The sequence below is a fragment of the Phymastichus coffea genome, unplaced genomic scaffold (genome assembly GCF_024137745.1).
Source record: "Phymastichus coffea isolate CEN01 unplaced genomic scaffold, Cenicafe_Pcof_1.1 PCOF00028, whole genome shotgun sequence".
In the NCBI taxonomy this organism is placed as follows: Eukaryota; Metazoa; Arthropoda; class Insecta; order Hymenoptera; family Eulophidae; genus Phymastichus; species Phymastichus coffea.
Genome location: NW_026706839.1, coordinates 3965897 through 3987090, shown reverse-complemented (window position 1 = coordinate 3987090; position 21194 = coordinate 3965897). Strand labels below are relative to the sequence as shown.

The window sequence follows — 21194 nt, the reverse complement described above, 5'->3', positions numbered from 1 at the left end:
AGGAATATATTTGACATGAATTTACATCTGACAGTCGCTCGCGCGCACACACAGAAATTTCCCAGACGAGCTCTCGACTCGTCGTCGCGTTGCTTTTAAAATTCGCCGCTCGTGGCATCGAGTAAGAGAGAGAGACCTTCGGAGGCCTTTACTGATTTATTGCTTATATGTTCGAAAAAGCCAGTGTGTGTGCGCGTGTGTATGTGTACGAGAGAGGGACAAATGTTTATTATGCGAGAGCGAGTAACTTCGGCACGCGGTTTCTTGTGTAGGTTACTTCTTGGCGGCTCCTAGTCAAAAATTAATATTTGTTGTGAAATCTTTTCGTGGCCATTAAGGATGCAAGCGAAATTAATTCAAGTTCAAAGTGAACGTTAATAACGCAGTGAGATATCTCTTCCGTCCCCAATCTCAATTCCCATCCCAATGAACAGTCGAGAGAAAAGATAGAGAAAAAGGGAGAAAGAGAGAGAGAGGCATCTCCCACGTTTTTCAAACCTTGTTCATAAATCGTTCCCGCTTGAAAAAAGAGAAAAGAAAGCTTATCAATGCACGAAACTCATATCGAAAATTAAAAAGCGATCCATCACGCGACAAAATGAACAAGGAATTTGAGCAAAATAAAGGTCGCTCTCATGAGCCAAACGAAAGAATAAGGACGATAAACAGCTGTTATTTGGCATATTAGGGCGTGCGAGGCGTCATCCGTGCAAGAGAGAGAGAGAGAGAGTGTCGCCGTAGATTGCGAGCGAGGAGTTTCGCACGCGGGCGAGCGACGAGAAAGAAAAAGAAAGAAGCGGCTTATCCGAAAGGCCACTTGGCGGTCTGTATATATATAAGAGGTGCGGCAACCTCCTTCTCGCGATAAGCTCTCTCTCTCTACTCTCTCTCTCTCTCTCTCGAGCTGCGCTGCGCGTATCTCACGCGTGCTTCTTATTACGGGCTTCTCTTGTTGCGCGCCGAACGCCGATTGTTTGGCACTAGCTCGCGATCGGACGCGTACCTACGACGATGCCTTGGCTCGTCACGGAGCCCGGAAACGTTCGCTGCGGCGGCCCGCGGTCACGCGTTTGCACATCGGGATATCGGACGTCTCAAGCGCGAGATGCCAGATGCCTGCGCCGGAGAGAAGCGGGGCGGGAGAGCGCTGTTGTTTTCCGCGGAAATCTGCCAGGAAAGGGCCGAGTTTCTCTCCGCCTGAGAGTGTTCGGCGCCAGACGTGGAGTATCCTGCAGTGACGATCTGGAAACATGTGTCCAGACGCGGAGAAATGTGCGTGTCCCCCCGTCCCCCTTCGGCCGCCGGCTTCTCCCCGCGCGATTTCCGCAGCACGTGCATAGTATCTGCCGACGTAACGTTGGCGGTAATTAAGGAAACGCCATTGTGCAAAAAAGCCGCCCCCTCTCTATCTGCGCTATTTTTAGATCGCCTCGGTCGCGCTGCGCCGAGCCCCGCTCGCGAGGAGATGCTCTCCGGAGAGTGCGCCATAGATACGATAAGCGACGGTTAATTTACGAAATCGGCTATCGCGCGGTGAGATTGTTTTTTCCCCCCGCCGGCGGGGAATCGCGTAATGCACCGCGGTCGTAGTCGCACTAGAGAGCGAGTGCTCGCCGACTCGAGCGAGGGCTGCTTAGCCGCGTGAAGCTGTTTTCCGGACGGAAACTAGAAAACCTGCTCTCGAGCGCGCAAGTCGGCGCTGCGAGCAAACGAATGCCGCGCAGGCGCGTCCTTGAAAAATGATCCGGAGAAGCGGTGAGAATAGAAGAAGAAGAAGAAGAAGGAAGCAGTGGTTTCGTCGAAAAATAGAAGGCGCCGCCAGAGGTATGTATTGCCTTCTCTCTCTCTCTCTCTCTCTCTCTCTCTCTCTCTCTCTCATTCACAATCCAATGAGTTCATAGATATTCGCTTATACCTGCTTGGCGCCCAGCTTTCCTCTATGCATACAATCTTTCCCGGAAAGTTTCGATGCAGCATCGCAATTAGGTGCAGCTTTTTTCTTGTTAACTTGTTGTTTTTTCTTTCTCTTTGTAATTTTGTAATTGCGGCTCACCTATTAAGTCGATTTTAATAGTATACTTCGGAGGTCAAGTATTCAATTAATTAAGGCGCTAAGAACGGTGATTAGTATTTTTATTTCGTTTTGGATTGAGGCTTTCGGGTATATATTTACCTTTGTACGGTGCTTACCGAATAGAACCACAATTTTCGCTTCACTTTTTCGCAACAAAACCCCCAAGGTTCGTTAAACAAGTAAACATCAATATCTTTTCGCCATCTAACGCTACGTGTACTTGTTAATTGGACCCGCAAAGAATCGCCAATCAATCTTCAAATAGTCCGTTATTTGCCGAGTAGAGTCGTGAAATAGGACAGTCGCCTTAAAAAAGAAAAAAAAAGAAGGAAAAAATAAAAGAGAATGAGGAGATTTATGGTAAAAAAAAGAAGGGAGCGCACAAGCAATCGGTTGTAGCTTTCTCTCGCTGGCTTTTTGCCACTTGTCGATGAAATATTTGACGCGATCTCTCATTGGTAATGGCGAGGGCGTAAAACTCGCGATGAGCTTTTTTTCTTTTTGGTTTTTTTTTCCCCACTGTTTTTCGCTCCCGCTCGCTTTCATTGTGGTGTCGTCGTCGAGCGCAACGAGAATGGTTTCGTGTATATGCTCGGGCGAATTATATTGCTTCATCCGATCGCGAGCGTCCAGATGGAGAAGCGAGTACAGCTCGCGATCAGCAGCGGTTGACATTTGCCAAACGGACCAAGCCCGCGGACGCGCGAGCGCAAACAGGAAGCGTCACATTAGCGGAGCGCATCTTCTTCCACGTACGATCTGGCCTATTCCCACAGTTTCGGCCGAGGAACCGCGGCAAAAGTCGTAAACATTTCCCACGAAGGAATCGCACCCCCCACAGAACAACGCCGAAATTCCTCCGCGAGAGGGAGAGGGAGGCGGAGAAGAAAATTACTCTAGGCGCGGATCGTCGGTCGATTATTTCTTATTCCGCCCGACGCGCATAAAGTGTCTTTCCTCGACGACAGAAGGAGTGAGAGAGAGAGAGAGAGAAAAAATCAGCATCCCATTCAACGACGGCCATTCACGCGAATTTATATCTGCGGCAGACGACGCGCATGCAGCGGCCGAGGCGAGAGGCAAGCCGGGCGAGAGAGTGGGGGGCTTCATTCATGCGAGTGCCGAGAAGCCGTCAATGGACGGAGAGTCCCGCTGCAGCCGCAAGCAGCCAAGGGAATTCCTGCGCGCTCTCGGTCCATATACCTGCCGCGGACAAGCCTCTCCGTTACCACACGCTCTTTGTTCCTCGGACCGATTTCTCTCCCCCCCCCCCCCCCCCCCCCCCGCCCCCGCCTCCTTCTTTGCTCTGCTCCACGAAAGCCCGCCGATCTCCCCGCGGATTTTTCTCGCCTATTTGGCACTCGAGTTTGTTTGTTCGCCAAATTGAGCGGTTTCGCGCGCACGCGATCGCGTGGTACATCGACTAGTCTCCCTTGGCTGCAATTGCCGGTAGGTCGGTGCAAGTCAGGGCGATTCGTAAGGTTAGACCTGCATTGTCTTTGGGCAGACATATAGGTCGTCGAAGGAAAGTAGCAACGTCAGCGATTTAAGCGATTTCGCGGAGAACCCGTTATAGTCTTTATTTTATCGAGGATCGCCTCGAATCGCTTGTACGAAAATCATATAAGACAGTACTTTGCTGCTATTCACAATACAGAGCTACCTTTAGCACTTTCAGAACGACCAAACTTTGCTTTGTCTGGTGCCGATACTGCCAAGTAAGATTTGTCTTCGGACAGCGTGACACAGCATAAACGAAATATCAAGTGATTATGCCTCCATGCAGCTGATTACAAAATTCAATGAAACGTGGAAGCAGCGTTCTTCAAACTCAGCAAGAAATATTTTTACTAGAACCGATCGTATTTGTTCATACAACAATACAAACAAACAATTGCTCTTTTTAACACTTACAAAGCAATAAATAATGACACACCGGTGCGCCGAGTAAATAAATACAACCTTCGAAACTTACCAAAGGAAGTGGAGTGGAGCACACGAGAAGAAAATCTGTTCGAAAAAAGGTTTCACTTTACGATCTCTCTCTCTCTCTCTCTCTCTCTCTCTCTCTCGCTCGCTCGCTCGCTTGCTCGTTCGTCAGTAAATCAGCAACATATAGCAGTCGCACAACAGGCCGAGCGGTCAAGAGCTGAAGAACTGCTAAACGACAAAGAACAAGAAAGGAATTCCGAGGACCACCGTGAAAAGCTGCCGAATCAACACCCAGTCGGGTGCACGAGCACTCGGCTGGAAAACACTTTTCGGCGAAGTTTCCGTGCGGAAGTGCCCGTCAGTGGACCGCCGCCGCTGTGCATTCATCGTCTCTCCACCCCGCATATTTTCCTACGTCTGGAACAACGCAGTTTCGACAGCTTATTATTGTTTTCCCCTTTTGTTATTTTTTTTTTTTTTTTATTTCTTTTTCATTCCGCCGAGCGAAGCGAGCACTGCGCGGCGTTGGTCAGGTGTCGAATATTTTGCCCGTTGGTCCCTCTCGGGCTGTTTCCTTTGTGCGGCAAGATTCGACACAACGGCGCCTCGGCCGTGAGGCCATTACGGCGACTCGGCGAGAGCTCGACAACGTCCACTATGAGACGCGCGCGCGCGCGCGCGCGCGAGCTCTTATCGCCTTATCGCGCTCGACCTTCGCTCGGCAGTGTAATTGCCGGCTTTCCCACTCGCGGAATCACTCTCGCGGCAATATCGCTTCGGATTGCCGTACAGGAAGGAGAAACGGAATGATTCCCTCGGTCAAAACAGTGACGTCACGAGCAGCAGCAGCAGCAGGCTACATCCGGCGGCGGCTCATTTTTCGCGCGTGCAAACCGCCCGCGTCGGCAGTGCGCCAAAGCAAGTATCAACAAATTCCCCGGGATCAGGTGTGGTCTGCGAGGGAGGACTGTTTGCCTTCCCCGCGCGTTTCTCGCAATCGCGTTGCATTCCCCCTCTCCGTCGGCGCCGCTTCCTGGATGTTGCTCCCGCCGTCCCGGCCGATCGTCGGCTTCTACCACCCGGGAAAATCGTATCCGCTTGGCACACGAGCTTCGATCAAGGCTTCGGCTGCGGCCGATCGATCGCGCTTCAATAACCGCGAGAACGATAAGGTAAAGGCTAACGCGCGGGCCATGCGTGGAACGTAACGAGAGCGAGAACGAGGCGCTCGCTCGCTTGGTCGTTCCACCTCGCAACGCCCACCATTTCGGTTCACGCGGGGCACCTCCCTCGAGGCTATCGCGTGTGGTGCCGCCGCCGACGCCGCCTAAGAAGACTACGATAGCCCTGCGTTCCTCTCCTCGCTGCCTTTTTTTACGTTCCTTTAGCTTCGTGCGTGTGCGGCGAGACAGAGAGAGAGAGAGAGAGAGAGAGAGAGAGAGAGAGATAGCTCGCTTTTGTCTTCGTTGGTTATTTCGTCAACGATTCGCTGCATTGTGTAATTGTTGAATGTTGATTCCTGTTGCTGCGTGTGACATTTATTTTTCAAGCGAGAATCAAAAAAACCGCAAGCAATTAAAAAAAAAATAATGACACGTCAGCAAGAGTGAAGCTTTCGGCAGTTACACGGATTTTTTTTTTTTTTTTTTTTTTTTCGTTTCGCAATCAAAATTTCGCGAAAAATGCAACATGTAGACTTATATTAGTTACAAGTGGATCACGTTTGATCTCGTAAGCGGCACTTGTTGGCAACTGTAGTTTCAATACAAGCTTAGCGCTCTGTCTATAGATTTACACCGTTCAGTGCTGCATACGATTGAATAATAAAGAGACATTCTTTTTTTTTCTTCCGCCATCGCGAAAAATACGTCGATCGCGCCAATTCCGTGTCACCTCTCCGGGAAAAGGGAAAAGAAAAACGAGAGCTTTCTAAACCTTCCATTGTAGAACTTGAAACGGCAACGATCGCCGTGTCGCGCGAACAAAGCTCCCACAGAATTCGCGGGCAGAGTCTTGGCGGGCTTTTTTTCTTCGCAAGCGCGTTCGCGCCGTGTGCATTCTCCCGCCCAAAACAGTTTTGGCGCGCGAACTGCATACAAGCTACTCGCCCCCCCCCCCCCTGCCGCGATATAAATCGCCTTGGCTGTGTGCACGCGGCGGGCTGGTAACACGACTACTCGACCGCCGCGCCCGCTTTCGCTTCTCTCTCTCTCTTTCTCTCTTCTCTTTTTCGCAGCCGCACACGCGCGCCTCTGCACTTTCACTGACACTCGTCTTATTCTTCTTCTCCCCCATCCCCCCTCGTGCTCCCTCGCCCGTCCCTCTTCTCTTGGAATTCCTGGCGGGTGCGGGTGGAGGATTTTTGTCTCCTCTCGCGACGCATGAAAAATCCGGGAGCTTTTCTCTGGCGCGCGAGGGCGGCGTTCCTCGCAGGTGTATCTCGGCCGAACACACTCGGAGAATCCGGTAACTGCGTCGCTCGCCGTGGAATATGGAATATATACCGGAGGCGGACGGCGGCAACCTATATATACGCACGATAATGCCAAGATCGCTTGCGCCAGGCGATCGATTTACACGCACGACGCGCTATAGCCGAGATAACGCGGCGAGTAATACAAATGTCCTCGGAGCCGCTCGCGATATCGGACAGGTGTTATCGCGCGCGACTCTCGTGTCAATCGCACATCTGCTCGAGCATGCGTTCGAAAAGCTTTCCTTCCGTCAGTTTTCTCCTTGTTTGCCTCGAATTATGCTACTAATAGGCGAGAACGCTCGGTTGTCGGTCGAGAGATAGAGCCAAATTCGTTTTTTGCGCGATAAATGAAGTTTGCCAGACGCGCGCGGCGGCGTCGATAAGGCATCGCTTCGAACGCCCCCCGCTCGCGAAATCTTGCTCCCGGCTCGCGCGAACGACGCCAGAGCATAATAAGCAATTAAAGGCGCGTGCGGGTGTGTGGGAAGGTATGCGTAAGTCAGAGAAAGGGTAGCCCCGAGCGAGGACGACGCGACAAAGGAAGAGCGGGAGAGAGGACTTCGCAACCCACCGCCGCGACGACCTGATGTAAATCGAGAACCCGAAAGACACGCAGAGGGAGAGTGAGAGTGAGAGAGAGAGAGAGAGAGAGAGGAGTTTGGGAACTCTCTTTGCTATGGGTTGTTTCTCGCTGTGTGGTTGGTTAGCTCGCTTTCTTTTATTTTATTTTATTTTCAGTCGGTTCGGTACTGCGGGATAAGCGACTCGTGCGTTGTCTTTTTTTTCGTTTAATTTTTGGTTTTCGGAGCGATCACTTGATTGAAATTCCACCAAACCAAAGTCAAAATAACGAACTACTAAACTATATCGTTTATCAGATCTTTCTCCAGTGTGAATATTCGGAGTGGTTGCTCGGTAATCGTCTTCACTTTGCGGTGAATGGTACACCGCAAAATAGAAGAAATAACCAAAGATAGTTGGCTACTAATTACCAAATCGAAAATAATAATAAAATATTTGCAAATACGTTTGAACTGATTTTGTAATGCGAAATATTCATCCTACTCACGAGTAGGAAATCTCGCCTTCCACCAACGAGGATAGACGTTTAAGTGTCTATCTTCGTTGGTTCTATCTCGTGATATGAAATAATATTACGAAGAGACGACGTTCGAGTAGCTGTAAACTGCGCGGATACGAAAATATCAAGTCATATTATTTGAGCTGCATGCAAGGTGCGGCGGGCCAGAGCGAAAATCGATAACCCCGAAATGATTCTGGCAAGAGAGACGATTAGAAAGTGTCTAGCTTTGGGCGCCCTTAGCCCGGGACCGAGGGATCACAGCGGCGAGGCGAAAATAAAAGCGACAGGAAAAAAACGGCGACGCGGTCGCGGCGAATCGTCGGCTCGGCCGAGCTCTCGTTTCCACGATCGAGCGTGGCGTCGCGCGCTCAATCAGGCAATAGCTTATTTGCCTACTGTTGGGCAGCTCCGTTTCTCGCCGCCGTCGCCGCGGCTTGGGACTCGCGAGGGGTAACGCGATACTTTATTGGTACTTTGCTTCCAAGGCTAAGCCAGAAAGAGGGAGAGAGAGGAGCACTTGTTCTCGGGCTGCCGGCGGCGGTACGTCACTTTGGATTAGCCGGCTCCAGTTTTTCCTCTTCATTACTCGACCGCCGCTCGGACGCCGATCAGTCCGCTGTAAAAGTGCGCTACCGCGCTCTGCTGTACTTGCCGTGCGGATTAGCCGCTTACCACCCCGAGTCACCACGTTTTGTCACGGGTTTAAGTCACGCGCATCGCAATATGCTTACGTCGGTCGATCGAGGCATCGTGCCATCGGTTACCGAGATGCAACGTACGTCTGCTGGATAGACGTTCGATGTTCGCCTCTCGCAACGAGGTAGAAAGCTACATCGCCTAACGATCGTCTTTATAACGCTGACGGATTGGATTTGTCGGTAAGCATGTGCCACTTCGTTTCTGAGCAAATCTAGAGTTCATTTCAGATGTTTGCGGCGCAGCCTCTGTTCGACCGCAACCAGCAGCTCTATTTATCTACTATAATCGAGACGTGGACTGCCAACCTGTGAACAATGTTTTTGCAACTTTCACAAACAAATTGTGTCGATGCCCCGTGAAATAAGAAAATAAAAACGAACGCAACACAAAATCTCTTTGTCAGCCACTAAAATGTAAAGAAACCGGCGATCATGAAAAGAATTTGACGTAATTTAAAGAGGCTCAACATATCGTTTCTTTCGTGTCTAATACACGCCGGCGCCGGCACTCATTGTTCGGCGTCGAAAAGGACAGAGTAAAAAAATAAAGAAGTGAGAGAAAAGACTGGGTTCTCGGAAGCTTCGGCACGTTATTCGAGAATGCATATATGGATGATGGAAAAAGGAGGAAGGAAAGACGCGATCATTTTTTTTTTTTTTTTTTGATAGATCAAACAGACAAGCAGGACAAAAATTAAAATGGTGAGCGAACGTACGATGGCAACAAAGAGAGTGCACTATGTGGGTATGACGATGAACTCGATGGGTTTTAAACGATATTACGTGCTTTTTTTGCGAAAATTAGAGGGTATATTCGAGTTATCGACGAATAAAATTTTGACGGACTGTCGAATCAAGCTATTCGGTCAATGTTCAATTTAACCGAGTTGGCTTTGCTACCAGCAGATTATTGGCATACTCATCAGTCCCAGCGACAACCTCCATGTTAGCAAAATGGCATTAAAACGCAATTCGCTTAATGGCACTTATATGTCGCTGCATTTGTCGTATTCGGTAACAAGACAATTAGGTTTTCTGTTGTGCCCCCTGAGCTTCCAACAGCTCGACCTCAACTAAACGCCAGCTTTGTCCAACGAAAATTGTCGGACCGTTCCCAGTCGATAAGCTTTCGAGAAATTTCGGGGCGCGAGCGAGACAGAGAAAAACAATCAGCCCTCTGCCTGTCTCTCTCTCTCTCTCTCTCTCTCTCTCTCTCGCTCTTTCCCTGTCTCGCGGCACTTTCGGGAACAGAATTGTGGTGGCATGGGCAGGCGGACAAGAGCTCGGCCGGCCTGCGGTCAGCCTAATCCGTACGGCCCTTTAACTCTCGGTTGGGAACGATGCGGGCTCGGTCCGTTCTCTTTCAAGGCCTAGACCGGCGCGCGAGCTAGACAGGCGCCAGCTCCCTACACCAGACGTGCTTTGCATGCGCCGCCGTTCCTCGGCGCACTCGTGTATCGCGGAAAATAACGAGCGCTCTCGATTCGCATCCTCTATACCACCTCTATGTCCCGTCCTCGCTCGGCCGTCTTTCGACACACCTCAGATCAATGGCCAAGACATTAATTAGCCGCTATATCAAAAATGCCGCTTTCGAAACAGTTTCGCTCTTTCTTTCTTGCTTTATTTTTTCCTTTTCTTTTTCTTTTTTTTTCAGGACCGCGCGCGTTAAATGGTTTCGCCGAAATTTCGAGCTAGCCTGCTCCCCCGTTTTCGCCGCTCGACTAAATATCTGCGATACTCACGTTAATTCTTCTAGCCTGTGCGCTAGAACGTTAAATACAAGCCTATATACGTCGCGTAACAAATTTTTACAGCTCTTAATTGAATTGAATTATAAAGGACGTTCTGTGACGTTTACGCGTTTCGTTAATGTGGATGCTGTAAACGTACAGTAAAGTGAGAACTCGATTTCATCATGCCCTTTAATTTTACTTTTATTTTTAATTTATTTTACTTTTTTCCTTTCACTTGATTGTCGTCGGTCAACTGCAAGATGGCGAATAATTTTTTATTCGAGAATAGGCCGACAAAGCGCAACATGGGTGAAAAATTCAAATGTGATTGGTCCAGCATAAGACTTGTAATTTGAAATCCAACGGCTATGTAGGCGCGATCGATGAAAACCGGTTAGTCCTTGAAGAAATTTTCGAAAATTGAAGCACGGCACTGATTTCGTTTCGGAAGGGCTCGAAATTCCTGGCGAATGCAGCCGGTTGCAGAAAAGAAAAGAAAAGGATAGGAAGGGAAAGAGAGAGGCCTAGAGTGCGATAACCCAGCTGAGTAGCACTATCGTGGAGGAAGGTGAAAAGCGTGCGATGGAGCCGCTGATAAATTCGGAGGCGCCGCGGCCGACGAGAGCGGGACAGACCGGCACCGCGTTCCTGAGAGGGGCCGTCGCCGCCGCGCGCCCCGCGACCTTGATCCGCAGCTGCGCTGCGCCCGGCGATCCGCGCGATCAGCTGTCGGTGCGCATCGTGACCCCGGCGGCGAAGCTTCGCGACGAATTTTCGCTGTGGTGACGCGTCCGCCGCCGTCTCTCTGCGGCTTCTCTCTCCCTCCCTCCCTCTCTCTCTCTCTCTCTCTCTCTCTCTCTCTCTCTCTCTCGCGACGCGCACCGCTGCCGGCTAATGGAATCTAGTTTGACGAGCTTATTATGCACGCGCTACAGCTTGTTGCGTACGCTAATTGGACGCGGGGCTGTGGCTTGGCGCTATCGCGCCAATTTTTCGGGCTTTACGTTTACAAAAAAGCCGGCTCCTTTTTGCGCCATAAGCTTTCGCGCTCGGCCACTTTCGGCGCTCGTCTTTTCTTTTTCGTCTTTGTTCCTTTCGAAATTCGGGTATCAAGTTTTTCGGATCTCGAAAGTTGCGCGACGCGGACAGGGGCGTGATTTTCACGTGAAACGCGCGTCGTGAGAACTGTGCTTCGTTAAACGTACGCCCGATGGTCTTTCTTCCGAGATAATGCGCAGCCATTATCGTTATTTATCGCTTTGAAAGGAGTCCTTTCTTCCCTTTAGAAGTGATTCGGCGCAAAGGTCCCGTTCCTCTCTCGTGCGACTAATCTCGGCAAGCGCGAAAAACCATGGGCGCGCTAGGCCCACCAACAAAGCCGCGATCGCGAGCGAGAACCGATGCATCGGGTTTCGGGCCGCGACATCAATCAGAGCGCGCGCGCGCGCGCGCGACAATTAATCGGGGATACGCGCGGGCAAAAACACGGCGAGTCAGACGGCCGAGCCAAGTCCCGAGCGAGGAAAGCTTGAATTGCGTTTCTCGGTATCGGATGTGCTCGAGGAATGCCGCGAGCTTTTTGCTTTTCTAAGTCGTCGCTCGTCGCCGATTCTTAATAATTACCGCGTTCCCTTTTCTTTCCGCGCAGAATGTCATCGGGCCAGAATGTTTCTTTTAAAGCTGCATTCCAATCGGATTAGATACTTTGGCGTCGGTTTATTGCACTGACCAAGTCCACGTTTCGGAGAACTTGGTGCTTCGCGTTGGCCCCTTTGACGCCACGACGAGGCGCTTCGTCGATCGACGCTCACGACCAGTTGCTAAGCTCGCGCGACCCCTGCTACGACCCCGCTAGCTTGCGAAAGCGACGCCAATTCGAAAATCCCGATGCTAACGGAGCTCGCCGAAACGGTCATTTGGCGCCGAGTGATCGCTCGCTAAACGAATCGTCATTTAAAGCCAATCGCCGATTTAAAGGAAGGAAAAAGAAGAACAAAAGAAAAAGAAAAAAAGTACTCGACTCCCGTGTGCACGAAGAAACTGAAACGCAAAGGCTTTGACAGCTCGCACTGGCGAGCGCGCGTATGTACGTTTATATATACACATGTGCGTTATCGTACGCGACGATAACTGCTTCCGCTCCTCTTTGATAAAAGCCACACACCATTATACGCACGTTCAGCTTACGCCACCGCCGTACACGTATACTTGGCGGGGCTAACAATGCGCGAGTACGCGTGACTGCTTGTTCTCGAACGGCGCGGCGAGTCGCCGTGGATCTTACGCGCGACGCTCGATCCTCTCGCGAGCCAACTTTCCCCGTCGTCGCGACTCGAGACGAGGCGATAAGCGCGGGCGCGTATGCGTTCACGTTGACGTCGCAGCGCGATTGACGAGCGCGTTCGGCGAATCGCGAGCGGGCCTCGCCTCGCGGCTCCGTTGCGCGCTATGCGCAGCTACTCCGCCGAACGCGCACCCGATCGCCCAGGCTAATCGATCGCGCCGTGCTGCAGCCATGCGTCACGGGGGCCTCGGTGAAAATTATCCGCCGACGATTCGCCGCAGCAGCTTGGCGTTCCTTTAACAGCGAGCTTCGGCCACAAAGAAAATAGCTGGCTGCGAGAAGAAGGAGAAAAAGAAGAAAAACCAACTGAGAAGGAAATAACCTGACAACTTCTAGCCATGTGCCGTCCGCGGGTGGCCGTCTAACCCACATAGAGCGCCACGGGCATAAATCTCATGAATGAAGCCGCTCGCAGACGCTTTTCTCGGTAGATCCTTCAACGGAGCGAGTGAGACAAAAAAACGAGCGAGGAGGTGGAGGAAGAGGAGGAGGAGGAGGCGGAGGAGGAGGAAGGTTTCTGCAGGTACTGTTGTGAATGAGCGACGGCGGCGGAAGGTTCGTTGAATGGGAAATTGTGTGCGTGTGCACTTGACACGTCGAAGGACAATCGTTCGTCGTCCAAGGAGCGAACGCGTGCATAGTGATTGACTGAGTACTTGAGCTCGTAGTGGCATGATGGACAAATTAGTATCTTGAAGCTTCTTTTTTTACGGAGTTCGTGTATGTGTGTGCTCAATCGATTTGGTGGCTTGAATCGAGTGCATCGCGTTACGATTCTCGCTGGAGTCTTTTCGGAATCGTAACAGGGGTCGCATCGTCGGTGGTGCTTCTGGCAAAAAATTATACTCTCACGATAACAAATCATTTCGTTGGCATTCGCGCGCTCCACAATGTCCCAGTGATGAAAGCTTGAAATCTCGACGAGAATAGAGGAATAAACAGCTACTCACTGCGAGGATCGAGTCGATCGGCGAGTGGCGCGGGCAAACGTGGCCGCGGCTCGAGAAAGGAAACCGAAGAGTCGACCAGTCGGAAGTGTGTATTCCGAAAGTCGAAAAGCTCTAAAAACGCGCCGACGGCGCGAGAGAAGCGGTGCAAGTCAATTTCGGTCGACAATGCGCGCGCCCGAACAGAGCGCGCGAGAGCCTGACGTTTACGTCGTGCGAATGCATAAACTGTAATTGAAGAACGCGAGCCTTTTTCATTCACGTTCGCCTCTCTTGCCTTCTTTCTTTTCTCTTTCCTCTTTGTTTCTTCATTTGCTGCCACCGACTGGCTGCGTGAGAAACTCGGTCTCTCGGACTTTTATTGTACGTGCTTTGACTGCAACTATTTCGGCGATCTGGCGAATTTTTCGGTGTCGCGCGTTTATACAATGTATATCCTGCGTTCGTCTGATGCGATGACTCTCTGCTGGTCGGAAGGGAGGTGCTGCGCGACCGTCTCAAGAGCGCGAGTAGTTCATCGCGAGGAAATTGCAGAAATTACACTGACATGGAAAATTCGCTGGATCGCGCTTGTGGTCGTACTACATTTTTCACCTACGCCCAAGCTTTTCGATTTTCGTTCATTACGGGAACACATCTTCATTTTCCTGAATATACGATTCATTTTTCAGTTATTTCGTAATTTTCCGAATGATTCCGAAAGATGGAGGTATAAAAATGCGATGATAATCAAGTACATGTGACTTTGACATTTGTAGTATATGTAGCATACGAGGTTAGCGGGAGCTGAATCCTATAATAGACCGTTAAAGACCAAATCATCGGATGAAAAATTATGGAATCAATTACTAGTTAACACAAAAGCCTGCAAACATAACGTGACTTGATTAGACTCGGCAAAACAGGAACAGCGCAACTCTTGACAAGTCGAGCGAGAGTGTCGGTCACTGAGATCAACCCCTTTGTCTCCGGAGAAAAGGAAGTGTCCCCTACGAAGTCCGACAGCAATAGCGAGTAGATCTTACTCCGAGACCAACAAATTAAGCGACGTTGACCACGAGGAAAGGATCGGTCTCACGGGACCACGATGCTCGCAATTCATCCGATCGCGTGGCTGCTTGGCCTGCTTCGAGTGAGCTTTATCGAGTCGCAGTAATCGAGCGATCGACTCGGTTGCGGTGGAAGTGCGCCTTCGGAGGGATCATCGAGCGACGGCTCTGTGCAAATGTCTCGATGCTCGCTCCAAAGGACACAGCGAGCGAGAGTTAAATGGCGCGACCGCGGCGGCGGTGGCGGCGCGAAACCTTATCCACGCGCGTGCCCGTCTACCCTCGTGAAAAGTGTCGGCGCGGCATAACCACACGAGTATAGAGTGATTTTTAAGAAGCGCCCTCCGATGCAAAACATCCTCCGAAAACTTAGCAGCGTCGCGCAAGCACGACATCCTGCGTACTCGCGGGGTTTCTGAAAAATTTTACACGCACGACGGAGCGCGCGTGAGAATGCAGCGTCGGAGAGGCCGCGATATTATGTACAACGCCGAATCTTTGAGTCGCGCCAACGAAAGCAACGGCCTCGCTCACGGTCTCGCTCTCGTTGCTTTGCTGCCTGGAGGCGGCGCAGGCGGACTAATTTTCGAAAAAAGAGAAAGAAATCACGAAACTCGGGGAAAAGGAACGCAGAGATGACTGACGTTTATTGGTTTGATTTGGGGGGAGGGGGGGGGGATATTCGAAGGCGGCGCGGCGCCCTTGAAACACCAAACAGTTTTAAGCCTTTTGCGAGAGAGAGAGAGAGCTGGTCATTTAATGTTGCCGAACAGTTTTCTTTTTTTTTATGCTCTTCTGGTTTCTCAGCTCGAGTGTTTTGCTCTTTCGACAGAATTTGCTGAGTTATTGCGTACTTTTCTAGTTGATTTTTAGCGGAACAGCCTCCGCTGTTCTTTTGGTGATTTCGCAAGAAATTCAAAGAATCGCGATGCCAAGCGATTAGCCAGACAATGCATTCACGTTTTGGCCGTTAAGCGTTTGGATGAGCGACAAATCGGTCAACGATAATTTAGAATAAACAACGAAGCTGATTGCGTAATCCCACAATGCAGAAACAAATAATGAATAGCTCGCAACAGTGGTGTCCGCGACGAGGGAGAAAAAAGCTCTATAAACCAAAAGTTAGGTCAGCAGGTTAACCATTATTACCCCCCTCGTACAAGCCATTAAAGCAGCTCACCCAAGTGGCAGCAGTTCATGCCAGCGCCCGCGCAATTTCTCGCTTTAGCCGTGGCGGGCAGCGAAAGAAAAAGACGAAGAAAGAAGAAGAAGAAGAAGAAGGAGTTAGAAGGGGTCCGCATTCCTCGGCGCAGACGCGGGGGCTCGACTTTTAAGCGACAGGTTGCCTCGTTTTTTTTGCCGTCCCAGGACGTGCAATCGAGCTTGTGATTAATCGAGCTTCGCTTGATTACAACGCTCGCCTCGTTCTTGCCGTCCTCGCGGCAAATCTCGGGTGCGACGCTCGCGAGCGGCCGGAAAAGATCGAAAGTACGGAAGTCGCACTTGCAGGCTTTTCATAGCCGCAGTGCGCGCGCTTGCGTGTGCGTAACGTTGCGCGCGTCTGCACTTGGCTCTCGACGCTTCTCTGCCGAGTTTGCCAGAGTAGTAGGAGGAGGAGGGCGAGAGTCGCGCTCACTTCGCCGTTTAATGCCCTGTTACTGGCCGTACGTTTGTCGCCTTAGTTCTTCTTCGTGACAGCGCCCTTCGAGAGCGGAATAGCGCTTTCATTCGGGCGATGATTTTTGGCGTGTCTGGTGCCGCGGCGGCAACGACCAACGCGATCGATGACGCAATTTTGAATAGCGAATAGTAATCCAACGGCTGTTTCCAGAAGAGGCGCAAACGCTTTTCACACCGATCTGACAATAATCAACTGTCTGTCGCGCGTGTATTCAAATCCGACGATTCGCTCCGACACCGAAACTGACATTCTCGAAAAGAAGCGTGCCATAGCACACTGATAACTCCGTGAAAAAAAAAAAAAAAAAGAGAAGAGAAAAGAGAAGAAAAAAAAGAAGGTATGATCGGCACGGATCACCCCGAAAAAGTGGGGACAGGGTGCGAGAGAAGATGTCCCGGGCGGCGTTGAGCGAGCGTCAAATTGCATTAGTCGCGCGCGGTGTGCATTGTCCGGCGCGAGCGAACAAAACGGACCGTTAATGCCGCCAAATTTACAGGCCTCCCGCCGCTCGATTGTCAAGCCACGCGCAAGCGCCCCCCGGAAGCGCCGAGTGAAGTTCGCTCCTCCACCAGCAAGAGGATGTTTGAAGAGATCCTCGGAATTTGTTGGCCTCGGGCCGAAGATGCGTTTCGAGTTTTCGACGTTGCGCCTTGGCTTCGTAAACAGCCCACGTTGCTGCCCTCCGCGTTCCTCTCGTCTCGGATGTCAAAGGGGCACGTCCCGCCAGATTTTTTTCCGATCCCTTCTCCACCGCCCCTGGCGACGATTTCCACTTCAAGGCTCGACGACGAAAACGCTGAAGGCGCTGCCCGCATCTTTTCCCTCGCTTAGCTGTGCCGGTGACCGACACCCCGACCGCGTTTCTAATTTACACATTGCTTACAGTTCGTATGTAGTCGAGAAATTCACCGCCGAAGTTAGAGAATTAAAGTGATTGTCATTACGGAAACTACGATGCTTCGTACAAATAGCCCGTGAGGATAGTAGCGCATACAACGGGCTTTTCACGGTCATCGCACAGCTGAATAAATAGGAGAAAGCGAGTTTTATTGGGCTTCTTCAACAATCTATACTTCTCTCAATAAGCACTGCGATTTTTATTCAACTTCGCGACTATCATAATAAACTCTCCTTTGACAAAGCGGTAAGCGCAACGCGGGCTCGAAAAATTTGTTTTAGAAAAAAAAAAACTCCAACACGGTCGTTTTCATTCTTCTGGCCAAGAGGGAGAAAAAAAAGAAGGAGCGCGTGTCGGCGGCGGCGAAACGCAACAGCTCCTTTTTGCAAAATATACGGGCGAATTTTCCTGCGCACATCCACCTGCAGCGACTCTCTAATTATCCCGATGAAGCCGCGTGGAACACACACCATATATTGCACTGGCGAACAAGAGAGAGAGAGAGAGGAGTCAGTTGGTCGGGCGCGTAGAGCTACTTCGCCGAATGCTCTTTTGGGGTGGGCCCCGCGCGTTTACGGACGAGTGAACGCTTCTTAACTGTGCAATTTTTGTAACACATTGCACTTCTTACGCGCGCGAGTTATAGTTCTTAACACTTCCTCTTCTCTCTCTCTTTTTTTTATTCTCGTTTCTCGATCGAATGTCAAATTGCAGCTCTATAAGTGCAATTTTTGTGGATTTGTCCATTACTTTCTTCTGGAGGGAGCTTAGACGTGTTGATTCACGTGACAAAACAAGTGCTCGATTACGGTTAAATAAAGGAGGTAATTTTTTGAAACCGCAATAACTCTTTCATTGTATAAATGATGCCGACTAGCTTAGACCAAAGCAGTTTCATCGGGGAATTTTTCCTCTTGCAGAAACAAAAAAATAAACACAAAGTCTCCCACATATCGAAAGTATATCATGAACAAAAGTATTCCTACTTTATCATAATTATCGCACCACCTATCTAGACAACAAAAATCTCCGAAAAATCTCTCAAGTAACTTGGAGGGCATCGCTTTCCATGGCCATTCAACACCAACCGACTGTCTTTCCAATTGACGTACGCACGCGCAAGTGAATATTAAAAACGAATTCTAATCAAAGTAATACGGTCTTTCTCTTGAAAAGCACAAAATTGACGCCAAAGGATAACTCGACTAATCGGAAAAAAAACAGCCTGAATTTTCGCTATTCGTTTACGTCGTTTCAAGCCAAAGACGTTCGGCTCGGCCAGTCCCAAATGTTAATTTAGGTCCGCACACACGAAAACAAACTAGCCTCCGAAACTCGACAAGTTGGGCCGGAAGTCAATTTCGAAGACACGCGTTTCTCTCGGGCTCCTGCTTACTCTACGGTTCGAAAGATTTCCCTTACGCGTATAAAGAGATTACGATAAGTTATCCATGTGCGTTTAATAACATTCTTAACGTTCCCTCATTATGTCACTCGATAGTTTTTACGAGCCACGTTACATCTGTTATAATCATAATTAGAACTGCACTCAATTACGCAAATTGTCCACCGCCGGCGATAAAAAAAGAACCGGACTGGTGCGCGATAACCTTAATTCTGTCGCCGAGTACCTATTACGCATTCGATTCGCGACTCGTCGATAGTCCGGGTGCGCGTCTTTCGCAGCATCAGCAGCGCACATTTCGCAACACGTAGCGTGAGAAAAGAGGCTGCGCGTATGTACACACGTGCGCGGCGTTCCCACCCCTTTTGTACGCTCAAACGCCAAATATAGCAAAGGAGAGATTCCGTTTTCTTTATTTCTTCTGTCGCGCGAGAGAAAGCATTATTACGTGCGCGCGCGCGTTCGTGCGTACGCGCGAGGATCGCGCTCTGATTGTCGGTCGTTGCGCAAAGCCGCTGGAAAGGTCGACGAATTGCGAACCCGCATGGGCTTCTCTCGTCGCGCATTATCGCTCGTCGCTAGCTCGCTACTACAGCCGCACGTGTGGTTATCGCGCCGCCTCTGCCGCTGCCATATAGTGGCCGATTACAAATTAACGCCGAAGACGCGTGCGCCTGCGCTTCTGCTTTATTTCGCAACTCCCTATAGCTTACACGTAGCGGACGAGGCGTTCGGCAAATGCCGGCGACTCGGGGCGCGATTCGCTCGAACGTGCAAATACACGTGGCGGCGCTGCGACGAGCCGCCGCTGAATTATTCACGACAGTCGGGGCAGATCGACGGGAGAGAGGAAACAAACGAGCTTCTCATCGCGCGGAGTACGTACTCTCGCCGGCTCTCTCTCTCTCTCTCTCTCTCTCTCTCTCTCTCTCTCTCTCTCTCTCTCTCTCTCTCTCTCACTCTCGTGTCATCGCGCCGGAAAATCGGCAAGTCCTTGAGAGATCGGCCGTCGACTGGAACGGAGCGTGAAAGAACGGTCGGATGAGTGACCAGAGCAGAGAATCGGAGTGCTTGCTCACTCACTCGAGACTACTACTACTACGCGAATTACGACGAGCAGCAAAAAAGTGCGCTACAACTCGCGAGCAGGCAAGCGTTGCCTCCCTCATCCCCACCCATCGATCACCGATCTGCTGTAAATCGGTTTCGTGTGAAAATTGGTGTTAAATACAAAGATGTGTTTTAATTGTTTGGTCGAGCTAGTTCGCTGATTGTGAAATGTCGTAAAGAATCGAAGGTCAATGTCAACGCGAGTTTTTCGTACTATTCTCGTGAAGCGAATCGACGTTGGAAAATAAAATAATTACGAGAGCGCGATAAAAAAAAGAAGGAAAAGAAACGAGCAGAGCAGTTCATCGGAATAAAGCAAACAGGTTATTAAACGCATAACTGTTGCGCATGTGTACATAATTCGTAGCTTCCCTCCCACCCGTCAAGTGTATAACAAGAATAGTAGAGCCTCGTTGGATGTACGACGACTCGCGTACAGGCGAGTTGTTAAATCTTTATACTTTTTTTTTAATTCGCTGCTTAAAAACTAACGAGATCTTATCGCGATCTTGATTTATGAAAAGCTCAAGCGCGCATTCAATTGTATAATAACATTCTTTTTTTTTCTTTTTGACATTTCTTCAGGCGATGGTATGTTCATGCACATACGACGGATTGATTGAAAAAAACGACAATTAGGCTTCGGAATTCCGCAAAGTGGCCTATCGAATTTTGAGAAGCACGAGAGATTAAAATATATTGTACGCCGCTGTAAACGCTCGACTTGCCAACACAGCGAGCCGAAAGAAAGCGAATCTCGCCGAACCCGACCGAGTTATGCTAGTATATAGTATATAGTTGTTCGACACTGGAAATCAGTGCCGTACCTATTTACACCAAAATTTTGCTCTCTTCCACGGCCACGTGGTCCATCGATGAAATACCAATCGTGTTTGGATGAATAATATTTGGTTGCGGCTGAATGGCTTTTTGCAATATTGTTCGTAATCACCGATGCGTTTGAAAAACACGTGTTGTTGCAAGATTTTTCAATAAGAGTCAGATCACATTTATTTTCCTCATTACTGTGCTGCCTAAAATACGCCGTGACACGACACTTCAAATGAAATTTATTAAATACAATTTCGCATGACATTCAGTTGACAACTTAGTAAATGATCAAGAGCTTTATAAGTGAATAATTCATGGTTGATTTAGCCAAAGAAAGTGCAACAATTATAATATTTAATTAAACATCATTCGGCAAATGGGAACTTTTTTCAAAGGTTTTCAAGGAAAAAGTGCAATATACATTAATCTTAAATCATTTTTGATATTGTTTCGATGACAGTCACGATGACTTTATCAGCATTTCGATATCGTTCGGTAGAAAAATTTGTACGACTAATCCGCAAGCTAGAATTCCAACGCGTTTCGGTCTTGTTTCAAATCCTTACCCCTCTTCAAAAAAAAAAATGTACGAAATCTATATTAGGCCCCCTTGACATTGAATTTCATGCGATGGAAAAATCAAAAGAAGCTTCGTTCATGCGGAGAGAAAAAAAACGGCATCTCGTTCACTTCAACAGTGTCTACGAAAGAAAATCCAACTGTTGCATCTGGGGTACATATGTGTGTGTGTCTACACACATACACACACACACACACACAGAGTTGTAGTAGTAGTATTAGCACGGGATGGCGGGGCGCCATGCAACCGAACATTAGGGGCATCCCTCGCGAACCGAACAAAGCATTCCATTCCCCTCCATCTTTCTCTCTCTCTTTTTCCACGTCCATCCCCGGCGAAGTCCGCGCCG

The 21194-nt window shown here is 49.7% G+C and overlaps 1 protein-coding gene across 1 annotated transcript in view; it reads right to left on the bottom strand.

The window, feature by feature from the left end:
- Positions 1-21194, bottom strand: part of LOC131662914 (CDK5 regulatory subunit-associated protein 3) — an 86363-nt gene that overhangs the window by 61819 nt on the left and 3350 nt on the right. The gene's annotated exons all lie outside the window — the stretch shown is intronic.